The following is a 10073-nucleotide window of genomic DNA, read 5'->3' on the forward strand; positions in this document are numbered from 1 at the left end:
GTGTGAAGAATGAGGTCCTGTTTTACAGAGCTTTTCGGCTGTCAGATCTTAGCTGTTGTTTCATTGTCAGCTCTCTCTCTTCCAGTGCAGCCAGGTGGACCACGCTGCTGCAAAGAGCTCACAAGCTGAGTTTCACAGGAGGTATTGAAAGGACAGTGATGGCTACAACGTGCTGCAAACTGAGTGAGGGACCCCACAATATTCAGAAAAGGTCTGTGGTGTGAAAGTGGGAAGTAGAGGGCCCCCACGTTCCAAAGGAAGAGAGATTCTAGGGACAAAGGCCCTTGGCTGCTGTTGTAGCGGCTCCAGATGACAGCTCTTGAAGAGTGTACATCAAATGTGGTCACATGAGTGGGACTCTGGAAATGGCTCAGAAATCAAGAGAAAGGGGTCAGGGTATGTAGGAAACCGGAGGGGATGGTGAGGTGGATGAAGCGTGGTGTCCTTTCTCTCTCCAGTGCAATTATGTTTTCTGAGTCTGAAACCAGATGGCAGTTACCAAGGCAGGCCCCGACCGTAATCAAGGTGGGCTGTGTTCCTCGGCCCCTGCCACAGGGACAAGCCACACCAGTGGCTTCCCTGAGCTCAATGACGGGATCTGGGGGTTCTGTCTGGGTACACAACTACTTGCTCTTACGAAGTTACCCCCTTCTCTGAGCACCAGGTTCATCATCTCAAATGAGGATATCTATTGCTACCTTAGCAGGTTACTGTCTTCATCCTATGAAGACTCATTAGGGTTATCCTACAATTAATAAATGGCCCGAAGAGATATCCCCTGAATCCAGATTCAGCTGGAGTCTCCCAGGCTCATCTGGCATTTCTTCCCTGAAGTCAGCCCAAACCCACACTTTTGCATTTCCAGGGACTCCACTTAGCCAGCTGGGCAGAAAACCCAGCATCGTTCAAACAAGCTGACAGACAAGCAGGAGACGACTCATGGGCAGATGGCTTCCCTCAGGTCTCTGGTGGAGCTCTGGGACCACAGAAGCAACTGGCAATCTCAGCCCCTGAGCTCAGCAGTGCCCTCATTCTCAGGCCAGCGGCTCTGCCTTGAAGGGAGCAGGAAGGTCACCAACTGCCCCAGGCGGACCTCATGCCCCTCCCACTCCTGGTGCCTGACCTCCCCCGGCCACACCCCTACTCCTACCCGAGCAGGACGAGAGCTCGTCTTCCCCTTGGTTCCAATGAGAGGGCCGGCCCTGGGCCCCGATTGGGCACTGCCCCAGTCCGGAGCCAATCACAGGGGCCAGGGAGGTGGAACACACCAATTGGCCAGGGCCAGCTCATGTGACCATACTCTCCAGGAAACTCCTAAGCTGCTCACCCTGTGCCAGGGCTGGTGACTATGTGATGCCCCAAGAGCAGGGCTGAGTGTCCAGTCACGGTGTCCACACGCTCTGGGTCTCGGGACATGTCTGTGCATCCTCTCTGCACACCACACTGGCCTTTATAGATAAAATAGTCTGGACACACCTTTTCCCTTCCAAGCCCTGTTTTACGCACCCAGGTTCAGGGGAGCAAGTCTTCCTGTTTGAAGATAGGTTTGGAGATCCTCTCCCAGGCTCTAGGCTTGTTGTTTGTGTCATATTAGAATAACGTATTCAGCCAAAAACCACCCACGAGCACCGCCACGTTCTGCTCCATGTTTTCAGGATTGTTGGCAGTTCTGAGTAGATGACATGGCCAGAGCCCTCCCAAAGGGGTTGCATTTTTTCCAGAGAAGCACTGGAAACAGGGAATCACTGACTCACTTTGCTGTACACATGAAACTAACACAGCATTAAAAAGCAACAATACTTCAATTAAAAAAAAAGATATTCACGACTCAAAAATTGTTGTAAAATTTCTCAAGTTTTTCTTTCAATTGTTCATTCTTCTTATGTGTCTAATTGCTTTGGTCATGTTTTGCGAGGTAAAGATCCAATTTAATTACTCACCCAATGGATACCAAAGAGTTCCAGTGGGCCTCCTTTCTCTATTTACATATTAAGAAGCATTTCCTAAAATCCCAAGTATCAAGGACTTCAGATCTTTTGTAATTTGTTAAGCACCCCAGAGGCAGGTGTCGTTTTCTGCATCTTCTCGTCATATTTGACTTTTGGGAGATTCTAGTATACACAAGAGGAAAAGGAAATGGCAACCCACTCCAGTATTCTTGCCTGGAGAATACTGTGGACAGAGGAGCCTGGTGGGCTGCCGTCTATGGGGTCCCACAGAGTCATACACGACTGAAGCGATGTAGCAGCAGCAGCAGCAGCAGCCATGGACACAAGTACCCCTGGAAAGTTCTCTGTAGTGAACCATGTGTGTTACAGTGAGGACAGAGGATCTGAGCATGGAGGAGGGACTGGGTCCATAGTGACCACTGACCATGCTGAGCAAGTCCAACATTCAGTCTGGCTACGATTTCCAAAGGCAAGGTCTGTGTTTCTTCCTTTGGAGTCTGCATGCTCACAGTAAGGTTGGTGGATGGGGACTTTGGTCTCTGGGGCCTGGACAGTGTAGATTCATCTCCTCAGCAAATTAGACCCACAGCCTGATTGTCCATTGTATTTCCTCCACGTGGGCTCTCCTGAGCTGCTGTGGAGATATTTTGGATACATTTCTGCTAAAGTCCTGAAAAGCAGTCAATCCTACTGCTTCCCATTCCCTGCCTCATCTGTACTTCTGTCATTTTGTTAAATATATTTCATGATGAATGTTGTTAGCCCTTGTGTCATTCTGACAATCAAGCACCTGTGGTTTAATAGACCTGCAGCTCCCGAGAGCTCTTTTCCTGGTGGAGATGGGAAGAACTCAGGGAGCAGCACCACATCACACTGGAGCCTGGACCATGAACCGTGAACTTCCAGATGTTCAAGCTTGATTTAGAAAAGGCAGAGGAATCAGAGATCAAACTGCTAACATTCGTGGAATCATCAAAAGAGCAAGAGAGTTCCAGATAAAATATCTATTTCTGCTTTACTGACGATGTCAGAGCCTTTGAGTGTGTGGATCGCAATAAACTGTGAAAAATTCAAGAGATGGGAATACCAGACGACCTGATCTGCCTCTTGAGCAACCCGCATGCAGTGCAGGTCAGGAAGCTAGTTGGAACTGAACATGGAACAACAGACTGCTTCCAAATAGGAAAAGGAGTGTTCCAGGGTGTATATTGTCACCCTGCTTATTTCATTTCTATGCAGAGTACATCATGAGAAACGATGGGTTGGAAGAAGCAGAAGCTGGAATCAAGAATGCCGGGAGAAGTCTCAATAACCTCCAATATGCACATGACACTACCCTTATGGCATGAAAGTAAAGAAGAACTAAAGAGTCACTTGATGAAAGTGAAAGAGAAGTGTGAAAAAGTTGGCTTAAAGCTCAACATTCAGAAAGCTAAGATCATGGCCTCGGGTCCCATGACGCCAGAATTCCGGGGTTTCTCCCATGGCCTCAATTCATGAGTCAGGTCAGGCCTAGTCTAGCGAGCTCTCTCCAACAGAGCAAACGTGACGGATCAGCCCTGTGGAGGGTGCCTGGGTGTTCCCAGGCAGTGTGGGAGCCCTACCCGGGCGTTGGGGCCTATGCACTATGGCCCCTAAAAACTGACTTCCCAGCTAGCACTTCCCAGCCCCATGTGACTTTCTGCTCGAAGGCGGCCTGGCAGGCTCTCTTCCGTGCAGGGAGGAAAGGCAGCCCCAGAGAGTGGGTTTTCAGTCCTCCCTCGCAGAACTAATGTGGGGCTCTTCAGACGCCAGAACAATGGGGCTGCTCCCAGGGCCTCAATTCCCGAGTCACACCAGGCCTAGTCTTGCGAGCTCTCTCCTGCAGAGCAAACGTGTCAGAACAGCCGTGTGGAAGGTGCCTTGATGTTCCCGGGCCGTGTGGGAGCCCTTCCTGTGCGCATGTGCTCAGGGACCATGGACCCTAAAAACTGACTTCCCAGCTAGCACTTCACTACCCCATGTGACTTTCAGCCTGAAGGCGGCCTGACAGTCTCTCTTCCTTGGAGGGAGGAAAGACAGCCCCTGAGAGTGGGTTTTCAGTCCTCCCTCGTGCAGCAAGTGTGGGGCTCTTCAGACGCCAGAACAAAAGTCTGCAACCACTACCTCAATTCTGGAGTCAAGCCAGGCCTAGTCTTGCAACCTCTCTCCAGTAGAGCAAACGTGATGGAACATCTGTTCGGAGAGGGCCTTGATGTTCCAGGGCAGTGTGGGAGCCCTACCCGGACGCATGGGCCCAGCGGCCATGGGCCCTAAAAACTGACTTCTCAGCTAGTACTTCCAAGCCTGATGTAACTTTCAGCCTGAAGGCGGCCTGGCAGGCTCTCTTCCTTGGAGGGAGGAAAGGCAGCCCCTGAGAGTAGGTTTTCAGTCCTCCCTCGCACAGCAAGTGTGGGGCTCTTCAGACCCCAGAACAAAAGTCTGCAACCACTACCTCAATTCCAGAGTCAAGCTAGGCCTAGCTCTCACGAGCTCTCTCCTGCATAGCAAACGTGACGGAACCACCATATGTAGGGTGCCTTGACATTCCCGGGCAGTGTGGGAGCCCTTAAAGGGCACGTGTGCCCAGCGGCCATGGCCCCTAAAAACTAACTTCCCAGCTGTCACTTCCCAGCCCCATGTGACTTTCAGCCCGAAGGCAGCCTGGGAGGATCTCTTCCGTGGAGGGAGGAAAGGCAGCCCCAGAGAGTGGGTTTTCAGTCCTCCCTCGCACAGCAATTGTGGGGCTGTTCAGACGCCAGAACAATGGGGCTGCTCCCAGGGCCTCAATTCCCCAGTGAGGCCAGGCCCAGTCTCGCGAGCTCTCTGTTGCAGGGTAAACGTATTGGAACAGCCTTATGGAGGGTGTCTTGACATTCACGGGCACTGTGGGAGCCCTGCTCGTGTGCTGGCGCCTATTCGCTATGGCTCCTAAAAACTGAATTCCCAGCTAGCACTTCCCAGCCCCATGTGACTTTCAGCCCGAAGGCGGCCTGGCAGGCTCTCTTCCTTGGGAGGGAGGAAGGCAGCCTCAGAGAGTGGGTTTTCACTCCTCCCTCTCACAGCAAGTGTGGGGCTCTTCAGACGCCAGGACAATGGGGCTGATGCCAGTGCCTTAATTCCCGAGTCAGGCCAGGCCTAGTCTCGCGAGCTCTCTCCTGCAGAGCAAACGTGACAGAATAGCCATGTGGAGGGTGCTCTGACGTTCCCAGACCCTGTGGGAGCCCTACCCGGGCGCTGGCGCCTGTGCGTTTTGGGGGCGGGAGAGAAAAAAGAAGAAACCTTTCAAATGAAAGGAGGGAGAGTAAAGGTCACTGAACCCTCTGACAGTGGCCTTCCTTTTTCCAGACCAGTGACACGTTCTTCCAAGTTGCCTGGTTCCAGAAAACGCCTTTCGTAAACAAAATCCTGGAGGCTTGCAAAAATCCTTAGGAATCCTTGGATGAGCTTCCCGGCCAGGCTATATCACAGGCAGCATGCTTCATCTGAAGCCAAAGCCACAGACTCCAAAGGATCACGTCAAAGAAGCTGATCTAATACGGAACCTGACGTCTTCTTCTCTAGGACACTTCTAGAAGCAGCAAGAGTGCCAGGTTGTGAGAACCAAAGGTCAAACCGGCATGATGTAAACCCAGCGATGTGTGTGGTCAGAGGCCCATCTAGTTCGACCTCCAGTTATCGGAGGGGAGCAGTGGGAACAGGAGGGTGGCTTGCGAGTCCACCACCCTCCTGTTCCCACTCCTCCTGTGAACATCAGCCCCATGGAAAGTGTCTGGGAACCTCATGACCTGACCTACAGGGTGAACCATCACCAAAGACAAAGAATTCCTCCAGCTAGACATTTTTTGCAGCCACAAAACCCTTCCCTCCATCACCTGGCCTTTCAGAACGCTACGTGGAACCCTTTCAAGGCGTGTGGGGCTTGGAGGCATGGGCCCCTGAATTCTCCTTGCCCGGCCCTGCAAGAAACCATTCTGTGCCTGCCCCACATGATGACTTTTCGGACTTTTTGGTAGATCGGGCCTCCCAGGGTGCCCCTGCAACCGGCACCACGCGACATCCCAAGAGATCTTATGAAGAAACATCTCTGGCCACTCGCGCGGCATCTGCATTGCTGGCGAGTGCCCCTTTCAACCTCCACAGAAATACATGAGCACAAACGCTTCTTCAGAATCTGGGTCACCTCATAGGATCTGTGAGTTCCTGCGGTTCAGCACATCCTTGACTTGGCTGTGGTTTTGGATTTTGTTCTCTTCTGTGTTTGCTTTCTGGCCCACATGATCTGTCTGGATAGGGCACCCAGGAAAAGTGAAAAGAAATTGAGTCCATGTGAATACTATTCATGCATCATGTGGGGATATCAATGACCTCTACCATGGATCAATAAAAATGGCCGTTTGGTGTTCAGGAGGATCGTTTTGCATTTTCTGGGTGTGCTCTTTTCTGTCAATTATTTCACGTGCCTTTTGGGCATGGCTGACGGAGATGGACATGAAGCAGAAGGGCAGCCACATCTGGCATCTCGGCCTAGCTTGGGTGGTTTCATAAGTGACATCTCAGAACCGGGGCTGAGACCGCTATCCCTCCCTGGCTCCCCCTCAGTGGCTGGGGGCTTGGGGGGGTGGGGGCGTTGGGGAGAGGATACAGGGGATCTGGGCTAGCGTTTGGGGGTGCGCAGGGCCAGGGGACCGTCCCCCGGTGGTCCCGCTGAGACGTGAAGGCAGGTTCTGTCCCACTGAGAACTTCCTGCCTTCAGGCGTGCGAGAGGAGCAGATTTCTCTCCAATCCAAGGCGATGCATCGTTTTCGACCTGTTCAACAAAACTAGACAAGAAAGTATTTGTTTGTCTAGCTTGGCTTGTTTTCTGGCAGAGGCCAAAGACCTCTTCAGGCATGTCCAAAGGATCTGCCAGGATGGGAGGGTGCAGGTCAATCCATGTGTCAAGAGATCCAGAGAACCCATCATAGCTGTGACTTGGGCCTTTTTCAGAAACAGGCCAACTTTGATGATTCCCCTGGACAGGAGACACTGCAGAAGTTTCCTTGAAGGGGTCGAGTTGCAGGAGTTGGGGGCATGGCCCTGCCCCCTCCAGAGGGCTTCCTCAGCCTGGCAAGGCCGGCGGGGGCTGTTGTCTGTGGGCCCCACCCCCACCGCCACCCTCCCCTCTCCCCCTCTGGCTCCCGCTCCCGCTCCCCCTGCAGGGCCCCTCTTGGATAGCTTCATTCAAATGCAGAAAGCTTTCCAGTCAAGGAAGAGCCTTTGGACTTTGCCTCAAGCTTCTCTCTATTGAATGGTGATCCACGCTGACCCCACCCCCATTTCTCCACCTTGAGTCTGCCCCTTCAGCACCGCGCGGAGGAAAGGGGCTGGGGGGTGGGGCGGGAGGCTGAGGGACAAACTCGCCTTGTGTCAAGCCAAAGGAGTCTCCTCCTTTTCGTAACCCAGGAAACCCTGCTAATGCATGTGAGGATCACGGACGTGCATCAAAGCAGCCATCATCACTTGACATCTTCCTCCGTGGGAGGAGTTTTTCCTTCCTGCCTGCCTTCAGAGAGACAGAAAAGGAGGGAGGGGCAGAGCGTTGCTCTGGCGCTGGCCGGTTCTTAAGTCACTTGAATTCAAAACACTCCATAGGGCAAGGAGGGGTGTGTGCGTGAGGTGGGGTGGTGTGGGGTGGGGGAAGCGGCCTACTCTGGATCCCAGAAGTTCCCTCCTCTGACACTTGCCTGGAACCCATCAAAAGCTGAGCTGGTGACTGAGTGTGTGTGAATGTGTGTGTGTACACGTGTATGTGAGAGGCGGCAGGTGTGTGTGAGAGAAAAAGAGAAAAAGGAAGGAGAGAAAGAAAGAGAGAGAGAGAGAAAGAGAAAGAGAAAGATAGAAAGAAATAGAGAGAGACAGAGAAAGAAAGAAAGAGAAAGAGAGAAGGAGAGAAAGAGAGAAAGAGAAAGAAAGAAAGAAAAAAAGAAAGACAGAAAGAAAAAAAGAAAGAAAGACAGAAAGAATGAATGAATGAAAGAGAAAAGAAAATCCAGAAGGAAAGAAGGAAGGAACGAGGGAAGGAGGGAGGGACCAAATAGGTTAGTTATTATGGGCCTCCCTGTCGTGGAAAGAGTTTCTGAGCACAGATCCTCCGTTCAGTGAACCAGTTCTCATATCTCCTCTCAGGAGGCTGTGATGTTGATGGACGGGTTCAGGAAAGCAGGCCTGGTGTGCAAGCAATCAGGTATTTCCCAAGAGGCACTTGTAAGGAAACCAAGGAAACACACAGGTTCATCCCTGGAGTGGATTCGAAACCAGTCGGTGGAGGGGGAGTCAGTCAAGGAGATTTCTAGATGTCAGGGTCGGGTCCTGGAGCGGGTTGCCATGTCCTTCTCCAGGAGAACTTCCTGGCCCGGGGATGGAACCCGGGTCTCCTGCATTGCAGGCAGACTCTTGACCGTGTGAGCCACCAAGGAAGCTCTGTCAGAAATGTTCACCAAGTTCTCTTGTTGTAGCCATGCGTTCTGGGAAACAAACTCACTCAGAAGGACCATGCAGGTAGTGGAGCGCAGTTTATGTGTAATAAAACAGCTATGCACGGCAGGCCCAAGGCAGAGTCTTCTCTTAGCCAAGGACCCTGACCAGCATTCGTGAAAATCTTTTATACCTCAGGGGTATGTGTCTGAACCCACCACCCCAAATTCCTTGAGACTTACCTAAACAAAGGAAGGGTAAAGACAATCCCAATAACCCCATCATTCATGTGTTATAAGACTAGATACACAGTGGACATTTATCCATAGGCCTGTAGTCATATCCTGATACACATAATGGAATTGATGACTTTGTTCTGTGACAGAGATAATTAGCATATTCTTTTAGGCCATGGAGAGTCCAAGTACAAGCCCTAAAGGCTGTTTTATCCGTGTGTGTGTGTGTGTGTGTGTGTGTGTGTGTGTGTGTGTGTCCGGTTTTCCATTGGTATGCCCTTTGTATAGACACTGGGCACAAAGTTCAGAGTCCATTGGGAGGGTGACCGTGCGTGTAGCTTCATGTTCGCAGCCTGGCCTAAGATGGAGTCCAGCTCTGTCTGTTTCCTCCTTCACTCTAGCTTCCATCTGCAGAGCTTCAGGCACAGGACCTTTTGAGTTCTCCGTCAGAAGGGCAAGAGATGGTGGGAAATGTCCCCCCAGAGAGGGTTGTCCCCCAATATCGGAGGCAACTCAAAAAACTTCAGGATCCAGTCCCACTTTCGGGGGAAGCACCACAGGCAAAGGAACAAACACGCGTAGCCCAGGTATCTCCTATCCAGAAGTTTGTATCCCCGTTTCACGGAAACATCCTCTGGGCCCCTAAGGAACGTGTGGAAATCACTCTATCGCCAAGGAGGTAAGAATCTTCACTGAGAGTTTCTGAAATCTGGAAGGACCAGGTAGAGAGAAAAAGAGAAACGATTCTATTCTGCTGACAGGGGTATTATTGTTTGAAGTGACCAAGTGGATGTCCGTCTTTTCCAATTCACATTTTAAACATTGTGTCCTTTCCGGTCCTTTATGGTCTCTTTGGATCTGGAAAGCAACAGATTTAACGGTAAGGTCCTTTTTTTTTATGATTATGATTATGATTATTTTTCCCCCCTGCCTGTCCCTCCCCCTCTTCTCTCTGTCTCTCGCGCTTTTCACTCAGGTTAGGGAATTCACAACAACAACAACAACAACAAAAGTAGTGAGAAATGTGTATTTCTGCAGGTCTGGAAGCAACAGGTAAGAACTAGACATGGAACACAACAGACTGGTTCCAAATAGGGTAAGAAGTCCATCAAGGCTGTCTATTGCCACCCTGCTTATTTAACTTATATGCTGAGTACAGCATCATGAGAAACGCTGGGCTGGATGAAGCACAAGCTGGAATCAAGATGGCTGGGATAAATAGCAATCACCTCAGATATGCAGATGACACCACTCTTATGGCAGAAATGAAGTATAGAGTGGGTTTACAAAGTCGTGCTCATTTCGGGTTTTCAGATTATTTTCCCTTAGAGGTTAATCCAAAGTAGGAAGCCTACATTTCCTGTGCTGCTTAGTAGGTGCTTGTGGATTGTTTGATGTACATGATGTACATGTC

At 51.0% G+C, this 10073-nt stretch overlaps 1 long non-coding RNA gene across 1 annotated transcript in view; it reads left to right on the top strand.

Annotated features, from left to right (window-relative positions):
• LOC145530001 (uncharacterized) overlaps window positions 1–6377 on the top strand; it is a 43085-nt gene extending 36708 nt beyond the window's left edge. The window contains exons 3-4 of the long non-coding RNA XR_014071396.1: window positions 86–211; window positions 5316–6377. This is a non-coding gene — a long non-coding RNA (uncharacterized LOC145530001). The remainder of the gene's footprint in view (window positions 1–85; window positions 212–5315) is intronic.
• The last annotated feature ends 3696 nt before the right edge of the window (window positions 6378–10073 follow it).

This window comes from Giraffa tippelskirchi, chromosome 12 (assembly GCF_054371585.1).
Source record: "Giraffa tippelskirchi isolate mGirTip1 chromosome 12, T2T-mGirTip1v1.2.pri, whole genome shotgun sequence".
NCBI classification, from domain to species: domain Eukaryota; kingdom Metazoa; phylum Chordata; class Mammalia; order Artiodactyla; family Giraffidae; genus Giraffa; species Giraffa tippelskirchi.